This window comes from Oxyura jamaicensis, chromosome 4, assembly GCF_011077185.1.
Source record: "Oxyura jamaicensis isolate SHBP4307 breed ruddy duck chromosome 4, BPBGC_Ojam_1.0, whole genome shotgun sequence".
Lineage (NCBI taxonomy): Eukaryota > Metazoa > Chordata > Aves > Anseriformes > Anatidae > Oxyura > Oxyura jamaicensis.
Genome location: NC_048896.1, coordinates 17,142,384 through 17,163,225, shown reverse-complemented (window position 1 = coordinate 17,163,225; position 20,842 = coordinate 17,142,384). Strand labels below are relative to the sequence as shown.

The 20,842-nt window shown below is 50.4% G+C and overlaps 1 protein-coding gene across 1 annotated transcript in view; it reads right to left on the bottom strand.

Moving 5' to 3' along the window:
- TRPC5 (transient receptor potential cation channel subfamily C member 5) overlaps positions 1–20,633 on the bottom strand; it is a 97,306-nt gene extending 76,673 nt beyond the window's left edge. Inside the window, exon 1 of the mRNA XM_035325867.1 lies at positions 20,257–20,633. The gene's annotated coding sequence lies outside the window, so the exon portion shown is untranslated. The remainder of the gene's footprint in view (positions 1–20,256) is intronic.
- Between the last annotated feature and the right edge of the window lie 209 nt (positions 20,634–20,842).

The following is a 20,842-nucleotide window of genomic DNA, read 5'->3' as shown; positions in this document are numbered from 1 at the left end:
TGGAAAGGATGACAGAAAAACCCTTGTGTGAAGCCCAGCTGCAAAACTCCTCTCTGTGAGGCAGAGGGAGTGGGAGAGTGAAATACGGCAGGGATGGGTCAGCAGTGTTTCCTAAACAAAAATCAGTCTGGGCTACTAAAACGACATCCTGGGGATGGAATGGCTCCTGTACGTGCTTTCAGCTACTATCGCAATGAAGCACTTACAGTTTGTAGTTCTCCCCCTTCTTTGCACACAGCCACGACACAGGTGCGAATACACACACGCGTACTGTGAGGCACTACAGAACAAATGCCCTGGAACATATTCCCAGCGTGTATCTTTGCAAATGCAGCCAAAATGCAAAGCTTATTTTGCCTGATGTCACTGCTCCCTCCCCTACTCTTTTGAGATCGGCCATTTTCCACCATCTAAAAACAGAAAAGAGATGTCAAGGGAACTGAGAAATGCTGTCAGGCAAGCCGCCCTGTTGTCTTATCTGCTAATGCAGCACTAACGTGGCACGGCATCATCATCATCTCCGTGCTCTGTGTCCACCGTTTCTGTGCCTGCTGCTTGTAATCTCCAGCTGCTGCAGCTCTTGAGGAAGAGATTTTCACCCCCACCCCGTTCCCACTCTTGCTCAATGAGCATTGTAATCATTTCTTCAGTCAACAAGATAATCTCTGAGCGTCTTCTCTAGGAGAGCTGATGGCAGCATGGACTGTTAGACCTGCCTCAGCCTAGCTCAAAGTGCAAGTAAACCACCCACGCGCTGAAAGAAAACACGAGATTATGGCACAGTTGTCGGGACGAGGAAAGGGCAGTTGCAGCGAGCTATAAACAACTAACAGTGACAGCTGGGGAGGCTCTGCTTCTCGTCTCAGTAATGCGTGGATTTATTAGCAGTTATCAGCTACCATTTCTGAAGAAGCCCTGCTGGAAGCGTTTGCATTGGCACCCGTGTAAAAATTCAGCCAGCACCCAGTGCGTACAGCAGGCGTCCCCTGCAGCCCCCTCTGCTGACAGTCTCCTGCCTCCCTGAGCAGTGGGAACTGGCTCTGCTTCTGGTTTAGTGTTCCTAATTTTGTTGTTCAAAGCAGACTGGAGCTTCTTGGGAGGAAGTGGCTTCCACAGAAGCATCATGCGCTCCTTTCTCACATCAGTGTTGCCCAGTTCCAAGGAAAGGAAAATGGAGAAATGTTGTTCCCAAGAGAATCAAGCATGAGGACTGAAAAGACAAATAAATGCTGCACAGACGTAAACCAGCAAGGAAGAGGAGTAACTCTGCTACACTGCTTCTAAGTAAAGAAATGCATAGGACACAGAGATTTGCTTCTATTAATGCCCTAATAAAGGTCCTGAATAACATCTCCAGCATAAAACTTGCCTCTTCAACCACCAGACCATTCTTATAAGGTCAGAGATTTGGGTCAGAGATTTGCAGGAGTAACCACGTTATTTCTTAAATCTTTGCACGCTTACACTGTGCCCTTCGGCTACCAACAATAACAACACCCTGTTCTTACGTGGCTTTTCAGGCACAGATCTGGAAGTACTTTCTGAAGAACAGAAAGAACTCAGCCTCTCATTGTACGGATCAGAAATCTGCAGAAAAATGGAATCAAGGGACTTGCAGCGCCCATGAAAACAAGATTCAATTGGCCAGAACTGCCCAGAAATACACGTGCACACGCGTACGCGTGTAGCTTTAGATGTGCAACAGATCCTTCAGCATCTACTGAGACACAGCACGATGTCAGAGCAACCTGGAGCCTGAATGCCTCCAGGAGAGCTGAGTCACCGATCCCCTTTAGAGGGCCGTGAAATGCTCTACCCGTGCCCTGTTGTTGCCCTCTGCCCACATCTGCTCCTCACCTTACAGGCAGAGGCTCTGCTTAACCGGAATACCGCAGTCTCCCTTCCTTGGGCACAAGCCTGAGGTGCAGATGAGTCCTGACCCATGATCTTGCTGTTGGAAGGCTTCTCACAGCCTTTTCTCTGTCCAGCCACTCAGAAGCCCGACGGCAGGGACTTCTCACTCCCGTGGCTCTTGCCCTCCTGGGGACAGTTCTGTCCCCCTGAAAGGCTGCACAAGAGGCGATGATGAAAACTGGAAACGCCTCACCTTGCTGGAGAAATACCGTATTTTAAATATTCCACAGGGCAGCTGGGTCACATGCTGCAAAATCTGCAGGGCATTAGCCTGGAAATCAGCCCCCGGTCTTCCTGAGGGGAACTTCTCATACGGGCGTAGGATGTCTTTCGCTTCCTCCCCAGGTTCTCGTCTGCAGTATAACTTAAGGCTGCTGCTGCTTCTTTTGTCTTTTCTTTCCTTGAGATGCTATTCTAAAATTCTCTCCCATTTTCTTTTGGATTTCATTTTGCAGCTTGCTTCCCTTTTCAGTTAAGTGTTCATCCAAGATCTCTCGGCTTTCAAAAGACATCTGAGGTGAGGCTCGTCAGTTTTGCTTCAGAAGAGATTTATTTTGTATGCTCTCAGTTTTAGGCTCAGCTACAGTATAACTGCAGGGGGTTCATGTTTAAATTGAGCTGTATTCCTCTGGCTGCAGGAGTGGGGCTACGCAAAGGAAATGCACAAATCCATAAATAAGGCTTGGCACGATTTCACTGCTCTACTTAATGCCGACATTTGCAAGCTCTGTTTTCCCAAACCTCTTGCTTCCAAATCCCTGCACCTGCTAATTTGTTAATTCTGTTTTCAGTGAGTTTAGGCTTGTGTATTCTTAATTATGCTAATGAAGAATAAAGTATTTAAAATATTAATGTTTTGCAAGCTTAAAAAAGAAAACAGTGAACAAATACCTTGCCCCTGGGTCTGTCTTCACTGTTGGATTTACAGACTGGTCCAGGGTGTTACTTTTTTTCTCCCAGGCTCTCGAGAGGATGTCCTGTCCTCTTTCTTCTTCCCCCTCCCTCCTGCATCCCATCTGACACGGCTTCACTTCTCCCTTTTCTGTCTGATCTCTGCTGAGAGGAAGATCTTGGAGGTTAATGAAAATCATCCCTGAAGTGGTAATTACCACAACTGCCTCTACCAGTTTTCTTTTCCTCTCTCGATATTGATCTCCTCTCCCCTCCAATGCTCTGTAAAGGCTCCTTGCTTCCACTCTCTTCCAGCTGGTGCTTGTAACTGGCGGCCGAACCTGCTGGGAGTTACCGGGGTACCACAGTCCTCTGTCCCCTTCCCGTCCTTTGGGCACCTACCTCTCAGATCACTCTGCCAGGTCATACTGGCAAGGAGAGTTATGCTTCTGGAGAATAAACACTGCATGGGCCCCACAAGGCAGGCGCTGTGGTCTCTCCTCCCCATGCACCTACGATTTCGATGCACCGCTCCTCTACTTTCTCTGAACACTGCTTTGCGGAACTGTTTTATGTTTCCCTGGCTTCCACATAAAATGTAGGTCAGAGTCATGGTAGACATACATCAAAATTGTGATTTATTGTACATGAAAGGAACAGCGAGCACTGAACCTGCAAAGAAGAAAGGTGACTAATTGCTTAATTCACCCAAGCGACACCTGCTTGCAGAATACCTTTGTTTGTGGCTTCTGGGTTTCTCTTCCCGTATGTGCATTCCCGATGCACCTTTTACTGTGCTTTTCATGTGCCTGCCTTTCCTGGATGTCTACACAGAGCTGCTACATCAGCCATACAGCACGTAGGCTATCGTTCTCCCCATCTCCCTGACAAGACAGTATTGTTTCTTACAGTACAGATGGCTTTCAAGAAACTGATCTCTGCCAATGGAGCAGCAATGCACTTTCTGTAAACTGACTCTGAAAGGAAGTGTTTTGGCATTAAGATTGAGATTGAGGGTAAACCAGAGCATGCAGGCAGGGCCAAGCAGGCCTCGAGAAGGCCACGTAAACAGTATCACTCCTACCGGCGTATCGAGGAGTTACTCCACCCCAAGAGAGCAGGTTTCCCCAGGGCTGCGTGATCTTCCTAACTGTTCGCAGTCTACACGACTTGACTACGCTTAGATTACAGTCATGCCATGCTTGTCACTTCCTTGGGAGTCTAGCCACATTTTCTGGGGTTTATTTTCAGCCCTGAGTTTTGGGAGTTCAATAATTACAGGAGAATGTCGTCGTCTTTAAAAAAAATAAAAAGAAAAAAAAGTTCCTAGCCTCTAGGGTGTGAAGTAAAGAGTGTGAGTCACTGAGTGAACTTCATTGATGCAGAAACCAGACAGAAAGTGCCCCATATTCCAGGTTTAAAAATCTCATTACCATTAGATCTGAGGTGTGGGGCAGAGAGGGGAGACCTGGGGCTTTGGAGCCCACGGGCTGCTTGATTTGGGCAAGCCAGGCCTCCTCTGCAGGCCATGGCACCACCTGTTCTGTAAGCCCTTTCCTAGCTGGAAGCAAACAGCATGGCCTGTGCAGCAAGGGACGTCTTCGTGCTCTGCTGTGGCACCAGGCAGGTCAGGGCAGCGGTGGCCTTCTGCACACTGGCTCACACCCCCACGCTTTAGGGATTGCCTGCTCTGCTCTTTAGAAACCTAACAGGGTGTTATCACTCAGCCAACAGAGCGCAGAAGCAATTACTGGGTGCTCTCCATGAAAACGGCTTTGTAAGTCCATCAAATCACGCCGGCTAGATCCCATACACCCTTGCTCACATGTAGCCTGAGAGGATCCCTTTGCCTGGAGCAGATAAAACAACCCCCAATTTAACACCACTTCTGGCAGAGGAGATGGGCATTTCCATACGTGCCCACTTAGAGCCAAGGCCTGCTGAAGCTTCTCTACCTCAAGGCACCTCTCTTACTGCCACTCGGAGCTTAAAATCAGCTGGAAAAGTGTGTTACACCCTAGACAACTTCATGTAAGCACAGCCACAACTTCAGCTACAGACAGAAATGCAAACAGTACCTATATTAGCAGCCAGCACTGTATTCATTTTTTCCCCTTTTTCTTTACAGCCCTCAGCATAAGGGCCCTCACCCCGCAAATCCTCGCTTACTTGCGGCTCTGGCTGCGGCTCCCTGCAAAACAGAAATTAGCATCACCCCCATTTTCTAAGCAAAGAAAGGCCGAGAGATGCTACCGACTTTCAACAGCAAGCCTGAGGCCAGCAAAGAACCTCAGTTCAGGCTCACCTTAACCACTGACTGACAGCTGAAATGCATGAGGAAGACTGCAGAGCAGAGGAAGGCTCCGGGGTAGCACAGCTGTTTTCCCTGCTGATGTTTTCACTCGAACAAGGCACTGGAGCAGCAGATACACGGTGACGACACTCCGCTAGTCTCTTCTGACAGGCACTGTTCTCTCGAGTCCTCATTTTCTTTTGGCTTCCTCTTGCTTTTTTCCCTTCTTGATTTCTTATCTGAAAGCTTCCATCTATGATGCTTGTGAAGGATCCCAGAAAATGCAGGTGCCTCATGCTCAGACAGCTACCTGAGTTAGCAGAGCGCCTGGCAGAGGCACAAAGGGCTCAGAGAGGCCCCACTGAATTCAGCGAGGAGTTAATTCTGGGGCACAGCCATCAAGGTGTCAATGCTCACTGCAATTTCTCTCCTTATACAAGAGACCGGATGGGAAGCCCCAGCTTTTCATTATTTGCCCTTTCTATTCCTGTGCTAGGGCGGTGTTTGAAGACACCCTCATGTTTTTTGCCCCACCGAGATGAGGCTGCGTGACCGAGCCTTGGGCATACAGAAAGGGCACCAGGCCCAAGGTGCTCACTGAAACAGAGCAAACCCACAGCCAGAGAATTTAAGTAACACTGCAAACTGCTGCAGATGCACACGCTGCAGATGTCAGGTGTCACTCAGATGCCATTTCATGTAACGTGTTAGTTTTATGAACAGAGACTGGCGAGGCACCTCCGCCTTCTGCTTGCTCAGCATGACCCCAGTCCAGGACGCCGAACTACCTCCTGCTGCGAAACCAGCCTTCAAAATGTAATCCTCACCTCGCAGAGCTATTTCCAGAGGAGCCGCTCTTCTGACACTGACTGGAGCATCAGGCTAAGATCCCCACCGCCTCGCTACCTGCGCCCTGGCTTTCTGCAAACCTTCCAAGCTGTCAGGAGGGCTGGCGACGACCTCTGGGATCCGCAGCATCAGCACAACCACGCCAGCCGAGTTTCTCACTGATCATCGGGTCTAAGGCGAAGAAACAAGCAGAATTAACGTGTGGGAAACGAGATTCGTCCCCGGCTCTGCTCCGACTTTTACTTCTCCTGTCAGTTATGCGAAGGGTCTGGCAGTTTCCTCCACGACCAGGTCTGTCTGTCACAAAGCCCACTCCATCGAGTGCGGCAACAAAAGGGACGGCTACAATCCTTGAGGTGACAGTTTTTCAGGGCTGAAACTAAATCCGGATTCCAGCAGGGAGTTTTAGCTGCAGAATTTGATCTCCCAGACAGCCACATCCCGGTGACATGGGAAGCTGGGGATTTTTCCGCTGCCTTTCTGGCACCTTTGGGCAAATAATTTTTCAGATCTGCGCTTCTGTCTGCTTCTCTCGTTTGGTTTTAGAGCACACGGCGTCACTGGGGGCTACAAACAAGGACACTACGAGGCCCTGGTCTCGCTTGCTGCAACAGGAACGCAGTTTGTTTCTAAGATCCATTTTCTCCCCTTCCTCCCACCTTCAGTAACTTTCTCACTGCTCTGCTCTCATTTTCGAGATACCGTCAGCGCTGCTCTTTCCAGACACATAAAGCAGATAAAGCGTCCGATTAAAAACCAGATCCAAAAGGCTGAGCCTAGCTTGTCTAACAAACAACCGGCAGAGATATTAAACGAGGACCTGGGGATTTTTGCACTTGCATTTTCAATGGCCATGGGCATAATGACCACACACAGTCCTCTAATTTCAAGCTTTACGGTAACAATCCTATTTTGCACTTTTTGTTCATCTACTGGCTGTTAGCATTCCTGAGCACCATCCGTTAAATTTTATCACCCACAATCAAATTTTTGTAACAGCAGAGCAAAAATGACCGAAAAAAGGAGGAGCTGTGCAAGACATGATATGTTACATGCGTCATTCTGGGAAAATTCCGACTTTCCTCAAATTCTGAATCGTTCCTGGACAGACTGCCTGATTGGTATTTTGCTTGATGACAATGACAGAAATCTCAATCTTAATCTACTCTTTAGAATGGCAGTGCATCCCTCTTGGCTTCGTTACATAGGTAACTTAATACAGCCTCACCAGAAGTATTCAGGTCCACAATTTTCTCAATACCTTTTTCATTATTCAGCTCCGCTCTTGTAGCTATAATACAGGGACAATTTTGTGTTTAGGAGCTACTTTCGGCCAGCACAAGCATGCAAAAATAGATAAAAGCATGAAATTTTTACGCCGATAAACCAATGCCAGGTTCTTTGCAACATACCAAGGTTACACGCTTCCTAAGCCCTGTGTCCTGAGATGCCCCGACGGACCAGAATCGGTTTGTTTAACATTACAGTATTTCTAGCCTGGGCATCCTTCCTCAGCTTCTTCAGTCCCTGTTCCTGAGATTTTCATCCCCTGCCCACGGAATACGTTTGCAAAGCACAGCTCTCAGGTGGGAAGCCAGACTCAGCGCTGATTTTCCTGTGCCCTCCAGCACTCCGAGCAGCCCTCGCGGTCTCTTTTTTAGCTGGATTTTGCTGTCAGTGAGGAGTTCTTTCCAATTTTGTCTAGAGTGCTTGAGGCCAGTTACTTGCTATTTGCTTTCTTGTTTGTGTACCTTTGGCCCAGCAGGTCTGGCTCCTTCTTTCCAGGCTTATTCTCCAAGCTCAGACTGAGTTCTGCTGAGAACACCGTAGCGTAGACCTTACTGCCAGCCAGGAAGCACCTCTGAGAACCGCAGCCAGCGTCTCCAGACAGAACAGATGCCTGCAGAAACCAAGCCAAACAGCCTTTCAAGCACGGAAAATGGTCCTCGTAAAGCTTCGAGGGCAAGAACACTTCTTGGTGAGCTTTTCTCCTCACAAGGGGGATGTTTCAGCTGCGGTGAGAACTGGTGCATCTCTTAAAGGTCTGCTTGATCCCGTTCACCCGGAGATTCTCCTGTCTCCTGAAAGACATGCTCAGATTCTTCTGGGGTTAATGCACTCCACATCGGCTCAGTAAGCGTCCCCTCGTATGAAGACAAGCACTTCTGTGGTTCCTAGAAATGAGCTACCTGCATACACAGACTGTTCCTTCCCTTCTGGTTGCCCCTATATTTCCAAGGAAAGGACAAAGGATGAAGGTGTTGTGAGCCCTGGGCTCTACTCCACCATCACGGTGACTGCAGCTCCTCCCTCTGCCCTGCTCGTGCTCCAAATATAAAATAATTCAAAGCACCTCTCGTTGCTGTCCCCGGCAGAAAGCCGCACATCGCTCCCTTTGCCCCCACGATCCCTACTTGCCTCCTTGCCCGTACACTCCTGCACCTTTCCCCAAGGCCAGGCCTTGACACTCGGTGTTTTTTTTGTTTGTTTTTTTAATGGAGCCTCCACTTCGGAGGGATTCCAAGTTGCAGATGATTTTCTACCCCTTCTCCTTCCTTCTAGTCCGCTGGATTTTCTTTCACCCCTAGGTGTCACAGAACAGTCCACCCTCACTCAGTCATGGATGACTTATTTTCCTGGGCAAAATCAAACGTTTTCCTAAGGGCACATCTGGGCCTTGAAGTCGTGTGGTTTTTTTGTTGTTGTTTTCTGTTAGGATTATTGCCCAGTTTCCCTTTCCCTGTGCTTTGAGTTTTCCATGGTGCTTTCAATGGCAGCAGCAGCACCCCGCTCACTCTGACTGCACGCAGACAACACAACCAGTGTCCCCATCAGCTGGTGCAACACCCTCTGAAGCCCCCAAACCTGCCCCAAGTGTCATGCTACTGCTCACCCCAGCCCCAATCCCTGCTGATTTTACCCAGATACCTTGCACTGCCATCAGGAGGAGCTACAGCAGAGAGTGGTCTGGGTGGAAGAAGCTGGATTCCTCCGGTAATTCCCCTGCATCTCAGGCAGACTAAGCTGCTGAGTCTCCTCATAGATCCTCAGCAGGACGACCCAGGCTACCCAGTGCCTATCGCTGGCTGTACCGGTTCCAAAAACACTGCTTGGCTGACATTTCAGGTTGAAAAAGTCAATTGCTATCCATTCGTTTCTCCACTTGCTCTCTGGACTTCAACCTTCTCTAAAAGAAAAGGCAGGGCGGCGACAGCCCTGGGGATGCTGCCTCCCTGCCGGGGATGCTACAGTTCAAGCTGCCCCAAAACGAGCTCCAACGCTGCACCAGGTAACGCCACGCGCAGGCAGCGAGTTGCAAGCTGGCACGAAACGCTCAGCATATTTCAGATACGCCTTCCTGAGAGCCTGAAAAAGGTGAAAGCACTCAAACAAACAAACGCCATCTCCCCCTAGGGAAAAAGCCAAGATCACACACTCTGGTTTGTGTAGTATTTGACATGAGCTACGCTCCCAAACCCACTGCACCAGCAGCGGGCCGGGCGGCCTCCTAAATCCATTACTGACAAGGAAGGTGTTTGTTTGTCATCGCAAGGCTGAACGGCAATGACATTTCTGTTGCAGTGCAGTAAAAGGTTAGCACTTGCATAAGCTGATAAATGTGAAGTCAAGGTGACTCTGCTTTATGTATTACATTAGCATAGGACTGCAAATCCTCAGGGTGCACGGGGAAGGCTAAGTAAGCAATATAAGCAACTGCAGCACTGCAACCGAAAATGTCCCGGCGAAAATACTCCCCTCGGGAAAAATCACACCTAAAACGCGGGACAAAACCTCACGGCCTGCTGGCAGTCTGCTAGGAGCAGTGCAGAGACAACAAACCCGTGTTAAGGTACAGCAGATGAATATAGATTATTAATCCCATAGGAATGGCATCTCCTACGTCATTGCTTTTCATTAAGTTGAACAAAAAGACCCAAGTTCTGGAAACGGCGTCGCATCGTGGCTCCTGCGTGACTGGCTGAATAAATGTGTTCTAACAGAATGCCTTTTTGATACTGGGCTGTAACGAAGTACTGTGTAAAAGTGAGAAGCTGGTAGCTGGCTTTGAGATTTCAAGTAACCTTCTCCTAATTAACAGTCTGTGTATACATATATATATCATCCTAGAGCAGCAAAACACTTCGAGCTCTCCCGTCTTTCAACTTGCCTTTCTTTTCCCCTTTCTGGTGTTAGTTATTCATTTACTGTGCTCTTCCTTCACATTACTTCAGCCAACGCAGGGCTAAATTGTTTCAAATGCCTCTTACGCGCTCTGGATCTCATTCTGCTTATGCAGGTTCACTTGCCTTGCTGACTTCAGTGACATAATTCCTAATTGCACAAGTAAAACCAAGAAGAAAAGCCACTGTTCTGGACTCCTTCCTGCTCCGTTACACTGGGCCGATGCCATTGACTAGACTCACCCAATTAAAGCTCTCCTCTAACTCAGCGGGGAAGGTGCTGCAAAGCTTTGGTAGCACATCAAAGTATCTCCACACTTTGCTTCTTGTTTCATGAACCACCGGCGTCGTCTGTCACATGCTGTTATGTAACTTCTTCAGCTCCCAGCCCCAAAGCCTGCTATGTTTTGAGTCAGCCTATTGTCACTCTCACTTCTGGGCTCAGCAACCCCCGAAAAAAAAGCAAGGGAAGAGAACAAGCGCCAGCCGAGGAGTACGTCTCTATGCATATGTCACCCGCGCTCTGCTGGGCTTGGATGTTGCAGCTTTAGGACCACAACAGGCACGCGTCTGCAGCACAGTCTGCTGGCACGTCACGTAGGTGTGTGCAGAAATAGGGGGGGTGGTGACAGGAAGCACCGGAGGCTGCTCTGCCAACACTGACCCTGCCCAGGAGGGTGAGGAAGGCTGTTCAGGCCACGGTGTGTATCCCTGGGCTGTAATAAATACAAACTCTAGCATCTCCTGTGGGCTAAGTCCGTGCTTTTCTGTCCCGTACGGTTTGCGCAGCTGCCCAGACCTGAACGGCACTGCAAGCACTGCTGCAAACACACGCTGGGCTGGCGTAACGTGACTGGATGACGGCGTTCCCACCAGAACGGTCCCTTTCTTTGTAGAATTCACCGCTTCCCACGGACTCGTGCAAAGTGCAGTCTTTCTCCAGACATTTGTGAGAACAGAGATGGTCAAATTAAAAATCTTTTGGTTTTCAAACCCCTCCTGGTGCCTGCAGCATCCCCGGTGCACAGAGGCAGCCCGTGCAGGCAGGAAGCACTTTGCAGCCTGCGGAGGCTGCTTCCAGGGTTCATTTTTCAGGCACAAGAGGTTCTGCTGAGGCCCCACCTGATGCTCCTGCTAATGATAATTGATCCATATGGATTCCGCAGGAGTGTTGGATGAAGAACAGTAGAAGAGGCCTCTGGATCCAAACCAAGATAAAAAATGAATGAATTTAAATGAGAAAAGACTAGGTCTACTTATGTGTTGGTTAATTTGGAAACAAACCAGTACTTTTGAATATCATCAGTTTCCCATGATATTTATAAGTGATCTTTCCTATAAAAGGCTTTACTTCCACTGAAGAGAAGACCTGCTGATAGCATTTTCGCTTTTCGTACTTACAGATTAGAATTCAGAGCCATTTACCCCTGCTTTGGGCTGACCCTAGCAGCAACAAGACCACCATCTATGTAATGGAGAAAAAAGCCTGGCCCCCAGCTTCATCCCTTCCACACCAGCCGGCAAGACAGAGGTGGAGAGCTGCTTCTCCAAACTCTCTTCTCGAATTCTCGACCTAAGAGGGCTTTGTAACCATCTCGTTAACATCCTACTGCGTGTTCCTACCTTCCCAGCTGCCAGCCCCGTTTTGGCTCCGGACACACGTTGAATATTGAGTTTAAGCTGTTCATATCACCATGATGCAGGCGCAAACAGCTGCCCGGCCGCCGAGGCTCTTTGTGGGCAGCGGGCTGAGCTCTGTGCTTCCCGTCTGAAGTCGGCATTCCTTACGACTTGAGTCCCCGCTCAGCACTCAAAGGCGCGCTGTGTATGTCGGGGCTATAAAAGATGATTAAAACGGGAATCCATCCATTACAAAATTTATGCAGCGTGTTGGTTTTTCCCTCGTGTAACCACACTAGTGGTAACAAACTGTGCTTTTGCTTCTGAATTAATAAACCAAGCTCAGTGACAGCGTCGTGTGGCGCAGCACCAAGAAACCAAAGAGATGCAGCTTCTGCTTCTGGATCTTGCATGACCATGGGTGCTGCTGAGCTTCAGTTCCCGTGGCTGTGGTGACACTGCTGCTGATCTCGTGCCAGGAGGCTCACCCCATAAAGCAGGTTTAGATTTAAACAGCAACAGCGATACGGGCACAGCGTTAACGTAATTTAACACGCTTTAGGTTTTAAAGGAACGAATGCGAACTAAAAGCCTAATTTCATTTCCATTGAGCTCTGCATTCCCTTTGTAACTCTTCCACGTTTAAGCACAGGAGCATGCTACAGCCCAGCCCACATGGCTCTGCACCAGCACCCCGTACGCCTCGGTGCGTACCTGCTCACACACGGCTTGCACCCGAAAAGGGAGGAACCCCACGCTCCCTTTGCAGCACTACCGCCGGGTGTTTGAGCCCCGCGGTGTGGCTGTTGTGATCTGCGGCTGGATAAGGAACAGCCACATCCTGGGGCTGCCCAAATTTTTCCTCCAGGCACCCACAGAAAGCAAGAGACCAGTCTGCAAGCCACTGCTGGTAAAAATGTGTGTGGGGGCCAGGAACACAGGACCCATTTGTGGAGACGGGATCAGATTCTGAGCTACCCATAAAAGACAACCACAAAATCCATCTAATAATGTACTTGCCGGGAGCCACCTGATGGCAGCGGAGACCTGAGAGGTGTCTGTGGTCTTATCCTGGTTCAAATGGAGGAACCATCAGGCTCAGGATCCTCTGACAGCACCACAGCCCTGCAGCTTTGAGGGCTAAAGGACTTCAGCCGAGCAGAATAACCAAACGAAGGACTCTAAAGGAGCACCGCCACGAAAGGGGCGATGTTGCAGGACTGCAGGAATCGCCTGTCGCAGTAAGCCAAGCTTCTGCCCAGCCACCTGCAACTCCATACCCCCTGAGGGCAGAGCCAGGGACCAGCCTGGACCCTGTGCTGTGTCACTCCCCTCTGGGAGGGACAGAAGATGCTCCGAAGAGGTCACCTTCCCCGGCTGCCTGCCACGCTGGTGAAGGCAGATGTCCCTGCTCCGCTTACGCGCCTCTGGTCACAGAGGGGAAGCTCTGAATGCGAAAGCAAGGACAAAAAGAAAGGCTCTGATCCCGAAAAAGCAAACAGAACAGCCCCGAACTGGCCCGCTCTGCACAGGCCAGTGTCACAGGGGAGGGAGCTTTGTTTCCAGGTGATTTTTGTAAGAGAAAAAGATGAATCCGAGCATGGACGGGAAGGTCACAGCAGCCCTACTGCTGCTTTACATCCCAAATACTTCACGCTGAAGTCTGGTGCCATCAGCTATCTTAAAGAACGAAAACAAGCTGCTCAGAGAACATCTGAAATAAAACGTTGTCTGAGCGGGGACCAAACAGAGTTAATAGCTCTGACAAATCCCATCTTTCTTTCATATACGACCTAGCAGACTTCAGGCCAGGCCCACCCTTGTCTCGGTGGCCTGAATCCCAGCCTCTCCTTTTCTTTCCCCAGCTCTCTGATGAGGGATTTAAATACCAAGGTCTTGGCTTCTCCACACGTTCAGTTCTATACAGATAATTACATACTTTCTGGGTCTGATGTCTGTTAACATTTGCAGGCTGAACAGGAGCGAGATTTCTGGAATCTGTGAGGTTTTTGAAGGAAGAAATCCCCCATTTTCCATTCGCGAGCACGTGCAAACCTCTGGCAGCATCAGAAGACAACCCAGACTGATCTGCCAGTACTCCTACTACCTGACCCACTCCACGGAGCTCTGGTCAGTGCAGACGAACTACTTCTGGCTGGAGATCGGCCACAAAGCCTTGCAAGGAGAGCTGGAAGACTTTCTAGAACACGGCTTCCTCTCACCCCTTGTAGCACCCTACCTATGTGGCTTTCAGCCAAGCCACTCGTCGACTTCTCTCTCTTCCAAAACTATTCCAGACGCCCAGGGGTTCATGTGGCTTCTGTGGACAGCAATGGGTTTATTTTTAGGAGGGGTGCCCACCCTCCCTCCTTCCATTTTGTGCCAATAGCTGCTGTGATGGCTTGTTGACTGCTGATATTCATACCCATGTCTCTGACAGGCAAGGCGCCCACTCACCAGCTGCTCAGCCTGTTTGATTAGGTTACCGACAGGGTGCAGGGAAAACTGCAGGAGATGCTGTGGAAGCGAAGCCATTTTGGGCATGCAAAACCACAACACCTCGCTCCTGCCATCGAGCCTTCGTGTGACCTTAGCAGCACGCACACCGCCAGCAGCCCCCGCCCACGGCGGAGAAATAAGGAGAGCTGGAGAGCGATCATCTCAAACCTGCCATGCCTTCAAGATCGATAGAAACCCACAGACGAGTGTCAGAACATTTGCCCTAACACTATAAACAAACAGCTCCAGGCTGGAATTCCGCTCTGCCTTTCAACAAAGATGTGCACTTGAAGGCAAACACTTGTTTCAGACCTCGAAGAGGAGCAGCCTGAAGCCCTTTTCCCAGCCTTCCAGCAATCCCCTGCTCCGGGCCCGTGCTGTGCCCCGGTATCTCCAGCTTGGAGCAGGGACTCGGTGTCTGTCAGGACAGCAACGTGGCCGCGTTGTGTCCATCTCAGTTGCGTCCATCTCCCGTTGTGCATCCGGCTGAGAGCAGGAGCTGGCAGTGGGCTGGGACCTCACGGGAGCTGCTCTCCCCACCAAGGAACCCGCTGAGGAATGGGGCAGACCTGTTCTCTCTCGCAGAGCAGCTGGGCGTGGTGAGCTCCCATTTTGGCCCTCGGGACTTTCCCAAAAGGGAGGTGAGTCTTTGCCTTCTTGCTGAAGAAAAAGGTATTGCAGGAGAAGCAGACTTGGGAAGATTTTTAGGATTCTTCAGAGTCTCCATCTACTCTTCCCAAACGAGGATTCCCTGATGGTCTCACACAGGAAAGAAAGCTCTGGGTAAAGGATTTTCACCATAGCCTTAAATATACTGCAGGGACTTCGCACCTCGTGTTCACAGATTCTCTGGGCTCTCCCGCCTGCTTCCTCCTCTCCAGATCAGGCCCTACTTCCCTCACAAATGTAATCGTTCCTCTCCTGTTAAAAAATCCCTCTGATGCAGCAGATGCTTCTCGTCGAAGCAGCCTGTGCCATGGGGACCTGCCTCACAGCCCCATTTGTGCAGTGCCCACATCCCTGCAGCTGACCCCATCTCCCAGGGGAACGGCGTGAAGGGGCCGCGAGGAGGAGCTGACGTCCTGGGAATCTTCCTCTCGTTCCCAGTATGAATAATGATTTTAGGGCATTAGGGAAATTTTACAAACCTGGAGGTCTCCCCAGCTGGCAACTTTCAAGTACTTCAGTACACATTACAGATACTTCCTTAACTGCAGCTCCAGGCTACAAGGAAGAGATCAGCACCTCCATTTCACAGCACGGAACAAGCCAGACTGAACAGGAAACAAAGAACGAACGAGAAAATAGAATTATTTCATCCTCTCGTCCCAAACAGAGCCCTGAGCCCCAAGTGGCTTTGCACTCTTCCAGTAAGGCTTCACACAATGAAATCCTAGCAGCTTCCTACGTTAATCCATTAATACCTGTGAGAGCAAGCTGAAATCTCCACTCTGGCCATCCTTCTGGTACCAAAATGCCCAATAAACACTATTTCATCTGCTCCGTTTCCTCCCTGTTTTACTGAGAAGAAAGTGCGTTGCTGTGTTTTAGCGAGCTACGCATGTCAGCGCCAGGAGAACAGGGGCACACATCAGCCCCGTGGTCCTTTCATCCCTGGGTGCTCTCTCTTGTGGTGGGAAGCAGTTTGTGCCCACTGCATCCTCCGTAGCTCTTCCCTCCGTGCCTCCGACGATTCGCAGTGCAGGCAGCCAGAGGTTGCCCCCAGCCTCCTCCGTCCACCCCCTGCTCCTTGTGAACCTGTCTCATCGTTTTCAACCTGCTTACGCTTTCGCTCTCCGCAGCATCCTGCGGTAATGCACACTACAATTTAATTAGAGGACATGATGGGAAACACAACCCACCCTGTTCGGGTGCTGAAGTCAGTGTTTCCCAAACAGTGGGTTGGATTTCTCGCTACGGATGCAAACGGGCTGCAGGACACATGAAAGGGGCCAGGAAATGGCTTCAGTTCTGACTGGAACATGTTCCCTGCGCACGAAGAGGGAGAGACTGAGTGGAGGCAGAAGGGAATCAGGACAAAATAGCTTCCTGGCTTGAATCCAGAGACTGCGCCGAGAATAAATAATAATACACATCCAACGATCTAACAGAAACACCCATAATTCCTACCAGCAAAAATTTGATCTGGGAGCCTTGTCACTCGGTCCTGCTGCCTGAAGTCAAGTTTCCCATTGTGGCCACTGTGACCAGCGCCGTGTAAAACCAGATGTCCTCCAAAGAAAACAAGAAGATGGAGAAAGGAGGACTGAGGTCTGCTACGCAGACACAGAAATACACCTTGTCCCTCCAGCTCCTCCCCTTCACAGCCGTCATCTTTCAGAAAACACTGCAAGGGATGCCATTCCTCCAGCCACGCTTCACCCTGAGGACTCCTCACTGCTCTCCGAGGCAGGCCTGTACCTCGGGAAGAGCACAGGTTTTACCTGCAACAACCGCACACGGCAACACAGCATCCTCTCCGTGAGATGATGGCAGAAGTGCCCAAAGCAGGAGGCAGAGCTCTGGGGCACCGATCCTCACGCAGAAGGGGCCGGTCCCGGTTCTCCTCATTTCACCCCTGGATGCCAGCACATTTCTCACTTCTCCACGAGCAGTAACCTGACTTACCCTGAAAACACACTGAAGCGTAACAGCTCAGGCAGCTGAAAGGGATAAAAGTCCTAGCCCAGCTTTCCGGTGTCTACAGTCTTCTCCCCCCCCCCGACGGCTCCCTCTGCCCGCAACTCCAACCTGCGGTACTGCTCTCCCCTGGGCATTCAGAGGAGGACCTGGCTGGCAAGATGCTCTGTCGAATTGATTTGTGCCCACGGGTCATCTCCCTCGGCAGGGAAGACAAATGAGAATAGCTTTTGCCGTGCTCCGATTTTGTTCTGGGGACTCACCTAGTTACAAAGAAACCTAAAGTTGATTTAAAGCTGGTACTTCTTAATCTGAACCACAAGCTGCGTCTGGATCCCTCTGTGGTTACCCACAACATTATTACCCAGCCCTTGGGGTTCAGAAACTTCCAGGAACCACTCGCTAGCTTGTGTTTTTCCCAAACTGGATGTTGTGGAGTCCGCCAGTCTGTGAGCGGTGGCATCCTCCCCCTCTGAGGGGCAGCGTTCATGGTTCCCGGCTCTCGTGAGGGCCATGTAAGTGTGCCCATCGCTCAGCTTTGCGCCAGACTTACCAGCCCAACCAAACAGCTGGAAGCCTCTGCGTGGCTCTAACAGTTGCACTCACTTCCTACAGGTTCCTCTCATTACTGAAGGCCGAAAAAAAATAAAAATAAAAAGACTGCTGCAAATCCAGTCCCGAATTTTAGACAGCTGAATCCTGCTGAACTTGGTGGTCCTTGCTGAGCACGTCTCGACAAATGTCTCATCCTTGAGGCTGGCTTTTCTCTGCTCTTCCATGTTTCCCTTTCTCTCTCTCTCTAGCCAGAAATGATTTACATGTTTGTTTACTCTGAGCTACATTCATCTGAGTCATTCAGCAACCCTCTCCCCACAATCGTATTACAGCAAATTTTGCATTGGAGGCTCTAGAAGAGAACATTACGCTGCTCCAAATACGAGGACAGGGGGCTAAATCCTGGGTCACGTTCTGCCACCAGGCTTCAGGAAGAACTCACCTTTGTGACAAACACTTAGAAAGTCAACAGCATTACAATCCCCTGTGTTCTACGTAACTTTACAAAAAAAGGAGAAACTCCAGGCGAGAATATTACTCCATATTTACACCAGTGGAACAATTAGTAGAATTTGGCTCATGTCGTACAAATTATACTACTGTACTTGTAGGAATAATCTTTTCTGTTTCAAACTAATTTTAGCCACCCTGAAGTGGTGATTATCAAGCTCTTCCATCTGTTGTAGGAAAAAATTATTTGCACATAGCTTTTGCGATTTTTTTTTTTCCTCTGAGGTATGTTTTCAAGAACGACATCCCTCAAAAAACAGACTAATCGTATTATTAGGAAGACTCATAACTCAGCTGACAGTGCCTTGTCTATTAAAACCACAACATGAAAAGACCTCAGAATCGACATTCTAAGAATTTTGTAAGGCTGCCTGAAAATACATCTTCGCAAAAAGCAAACTAGTCAAAGAATTTTGCATTACCTCAACCGCAATTCTGATTAGAAGCTACTCAGGGATCCTACAAAAGCGGAAGGTGATTAAGTAAAATAAGAATGCCTTTTAAAAAACATGTTACAAAAACAATGAGATTTCAGTATGCTCGAGTGAAAACAATGCACCTCAAAAGATAAGGAATTCTCTCAAAACCCCAGTAACAAGAAATTCTGTTAATGTTCTATATGCTTGCAAGACAAATTAAAACTGATCAGAGGTCAGTTTTAAACTCAAACCCTTTTCCATCTAGTTCCTTTTCACAGCTTAAAAAAAAAAAAAAGCCAGTACCTGGCCTTTTTTTTGTTTTGTTTCGTTTAAATGCTCGAAATGTGCCCTGCAGTACCTGAGACACAGTTCTTGCCTAGGAAGACTTGCTCTTAGCTGACAGCACAGAGATCACTGCAATCTCTCAGGATAAAAGTACAGCCTAATGCAAGAGCAAAGCCCCACCACGGAGACCAGAGGCTCACGCTGGGCCAGCTGATGTCGTGGTCAGGGTGAGCTCTTTCATGCCTTCAGCCACCACTCGCAGCTTCAGCAGTCTGAAACCGAAGCGTTTCTTCAGCTGATAATGACCATCAAGTTACATGCAGAGAAACCCGGGGGGCAAATATTCACGGCCCAAACAAGGAGTGACACCTCTGGTGACACCCGAGGGTGATATTTTTTTTTTTTTTTCTTGAGAAAGGATACTAGATTTCTTTACAGGGGATTAATACTGTTTTGGAGCTGTCTGAAAATGTATTTGGCCACATAGGTTCAATGAACTGCCTAAGGATCCTGCTCTTACTTCTGAAAAGCATTTTTGAAGTAGTATTGCTGTAGTAATTTGCATTCACACAGTACCTCCTGGCTGAAAAGTGTTTCCATGGGCTTCCGAGCAGCTTCGCAGCCCTGAGAAGCAGCAACACAGGACAAGCCGTTATTTTACGGAGAAAGCAAGCAACACCAAGAAGCTTCGGAGGCTTGCCCGGGATCAGCCAGGATGCCCACAGAACAGAAGAAAACAACACTCCTCGGGTTTTGAGGCACCGGCAGGCACCGTCACCACCTGACCACCCTCCTTCCCCAAACCTTCCCTTCCATTTCCCTTCTTCTCTCTACACCGGGCGCCGCGTTGCATAAGCCTGCTTGCGAGGAGGCGCACCTCACGCCGAACTTAGGGTTTGCCTCTGGCCGGCCAGCCGCCGGGCGAAGCATTTTTACCGTACCACAGCAAAGTTGCAGGGAGGAGATCTGCTGGAAGTTGCCGGCTGGGAAACGCCGGGCTTCGTACGTGCCCGTTCAACCATGTTACTTAAAGGACGTAGAGTTTAATGGCAGCCGGGCGTATTACCATATTCATAACCATGACTAACCCGTTGTCAGAGCCACCAAAAATATCACACCAGCAGAATGTTTTTATACCAAAGCGACCACTGAAGTCACAGCTCCGTAGTAAACAAATGAACTTAGGAGGAGTCTGAAAATCAGCACTGTTTTTTGTTTTTTAAGGATAGGGAATTTAATATCAACTATACCAGACACCCAACAGGCTGCGGACTGAGGGGGTAGCAAACGAGGTATATTTTATGGCAGCACGGCAGCAGGGGACAGACACCTCACAACCCCCGAGGTTTCGGGCCGGCAGGTCAGCCCGATGTCTCGCAATTAAGACGGAGGACACCCCAATTAATTCATTAATTTAATTAGTCAATAAACTCGCAGGTCCCTGCCGTGCCGGCTGCTGCAGAGCAGCCAAAACCCCAGGGGGTACCCGGACAGGTGGCTCCGTGGCCGCAAGTTCGGGCGGAGCAGTCCCCGGAGGGGGCACCCAGCCTGCAACCCCCCACCCTCACCTCCTCCTCCCGCACCCCGGGGTGCCGCTCACCTCCGCGCCGCTCCGTCAGGCTCTACATGCCGGGACGCCCTTGGGCCGCCCCGAGCCGCTCGTTCGTAATCCGCTCGGCGCCGAGAGCCGCGGGGGCGGCAGCCCCCATGGCCGCCCCCCTGCCCAGCCGGGCTCGCTACGCCGCTGGCCGCGGCGCGGAGCCGCGGGGCCGCCGGCAGGCAGGGCACGGAGGGCGCGGCATCGCCCCGGCGGCGGGGAGGAGGGAGGCGCCGGGCAGGGCTCCGACCCTCCTCCCCGGAATGAAAGCCCCGGGTGCCCGCGGTGCTCCCCGCCGCCCCTCGGCGGGCCGGAGCGGGAGCAGGAACGAGCGCGGGCACACGCAGCGCCCCTCGCACTCGCCGGCGGGCACACGCCGCCCCTCGCACGCCGAGACACCCGCCCCTCACACACGCACACGCGGGCACACCCGCCCGCCGCCATCCCCTCGCGGCCGGCTCCTCAGGCGCCCCTCGCAGGGAGATGGCGGAGGCTGGATCCCCGACCCGATTGCCCAGCAATCGTCCTTGTCCCTCCAGAATCAGGCCCGATCTCCACTGGCACAGATGAACGTGGTCGTCTGGCCCGG